Here is a 2,435-nt window from a genome sequence, read left to right as displayed (position 1 = left end):
CACAAAGCAGCCAGGAGCACTTTCTTAGAGTTTAAATTATTTTCTCGGGGCCCCAGGATGGAGAGGGAAGCCCTGCAGCCACTCACTGCTCCAACAGAGACTATTTGTACCTCCCACGGTTTCTACACCTTTTTCTATCAGCTCCTTTTCTGCCAGAGGCCACAGCGCCTGGGCTCGGGGCCCACGGGGTCCTCCACCTTCCAGCTGCCGTCCTGGCCTGCCCGGCCGGAGGGCCGCCACACAGCCGACTCTCCTCCTCGTCCACAGCTCGACCGGGCCCTGGCCAGCAGCCTCGCCTCCTCTGGCTCAGCAGGGGCTCCCGCAGCCCTCGGGACAGGGAGAGGAACGGCCATGTCTTCTCCCGGCTTCGTTTTCTTCGCAAGTCTCCCAGCCCGTCTCCCTGGGCCCCCAGCGGGACCACCAGACACCCTCACTGTGCTCCCGGGGACACCACACGTGCAAACCCCACTGGATGCTGGTTCTCTAAGGCAATAAGGGGCAGCTTGCCAGGCAGCCAAGCCGGTGTGGTACTACGCTGTTCACCCAGGAAACAGAGTTTCTTTTTTTCCTTCTTTAAAAACAAACAGAAAAATATATATATATATTTATTTTTTCATGTAGAGTTGCGCCAGAACAAGTCTGTATGGCCACGTCTGTGGATCCCCCAACCTCACGCCGAGGACCCAGGCGTGTGCCCCGGGGGCGGGGGCCGCGGGGAGGACTCGAGGGAGAAGCAGGGTGGGCGAGCGGCAGCTTCCCGCGTGGGGAGGCACCCGGCAGGGAGGAGTTGGCGGAGCGGGCCTGGCTCGGAGCACCGCGCTCCGGGCCGCCCGCCAGCGCCAGGCGGCCCGGCCCTTGGCCAGGGACTCCGCAGCCTTCTCTCGGGGACCAAGAACCTCCGGGCAGGGGGCTCTGGGGACTGCAGAGACGCAGGCGCTCAGGGAGGGGCGGGGCCCGGCGGGGGCACGAGGGAGAGGGCGCTCCCGTCTCCCTGTGATCAGCCGGCCGAGCCTGGCGGCTTGAGGAGGAGCCTCCGCTGCCATCTCCTCCCCCGCAGCGGGCGCAAGGTGGCTGCCGCGGCCCGGCCCGCGCGGAGCCGTCCTCAGCCCTGGCCCCCTTTCTGGGGGGTTCTCCAGTGCCCCACCCCCTCCCTTTCCTCAGACCCTGACCTGGACCTTTTTTTTTTTTTTTTTTTCGTTGTCTCCGCATATCTTCAGATCATTCGAATCATTTTGGGGACCTAATCATGTACATTGACAAGTGTAAATTATGATTTTTGGTTTTCTGTTATTTTTTAAAGATTTCTGCAAAACAAATCTATTTAATTTGAGGTTGGTGTTCTATCTGATGGCTGAAGAGAGCAGGGTTTTTTTCGTATGATTTGTTTCATTTGGATTTTGTATTATCCCTTATTGTCTGTTTTCATCCCCGTCTTGAGATTTTCTGGCATGTTTCTGGAGGTTTCAAAGGAAATAAATGTTTCATAGAAATGACTTGTGTGTTCACTAGCGGGGCAGCTGCCTGGAGTGACCCACAAGGGGGTATGGGCCAAGAGCCCCTCCTCCGGCCTCTCTAACACTTGTCACCGCCACAGACGCCACACGTCCCTAAGAACCAGGGGACTCCAGCCTTGCAAACTTCTTTTCCTTCTAATCAAACAACAGACATCCAGCATGCAACATGTGGGATATCCCTAGGTTAAAGGAGAGTGGGATTCTATCTCAGAGGTCACATACTGGAGGCCAGACCCAGCCTATGAGTGTGTCAGCTTTAGAAGTAGAAGCCAACTTTTAAAATCTGGAGCTTGGACACGAAGAGCACCGGGTTTCCAGCTCAGTCGATCCGGCCTGTGCGGCAGGATGCCCAGGTGAGGGGCCCCAGGCCACACCCTCCCCGCCCACCCTGGCTGGTGGCTGCCTGGGACTGCTGCCCCTTCGGTCTGGCAGTAATCCAGGGGGTGGCTCAGGCAGAAGGCAACCCACCCCCCAGCCCCGGGGGCCCCAGATCTGCATCTGGCCTGGAGAAGACTTGCGGTTAGAGCGGGAATCGGGGTCAGACCGATTTCCAAACTGGGAAATGGTGGGTGAAAATCCCAGCGTTCAGCCTCCCGTCCGGGGCCGGCCCGGTGGGGTCTTCCTGACGTCCCTCGCCCATTTACCTGTCACTGAGTTTCAGAGTTAAACCCCGCTGCTGCTCTGGCCCAGACCTTCCCCCTCCAAAACATGCCTTTTCCAAAAGCCGTGGGGCTCGGCCCCCGGGGGGCAGGGCCCGCCATCCCCGGTCTCCTAAAAACTGCAGACGTCTCCAGACACTCCCGGTCTCCGCCTCCCCCTCAGGCCCCGTCCTCAACCCGCACGGCCCTGCCCCCGCCGACGGGTGAAGGGGGGCGGAAGCCTCGGAACAGGCTGTTCTCACATCCTCTCCTGGCGCCGGCG

This window comes from Carlito syrichta, unplaced genomic scaffold (assembly GCF_000164805.1).
Source record: "Carlito syrichta isolate Samal-C Ts95f unplaced genomic scaffold, Tarsius_syrichta-2.0.1 Scaffold89967, whole genome shotgun sequence".
Taxonomy (NCBI): domain Eukaryota; kingdom Metazoa; phylum Chordata; class Mammalia; order Primates; family Tarsiidae; genus Carlito; species Carlito syrichta.
Note: the sequence above shows the minus strand (reverse complement) of the source record.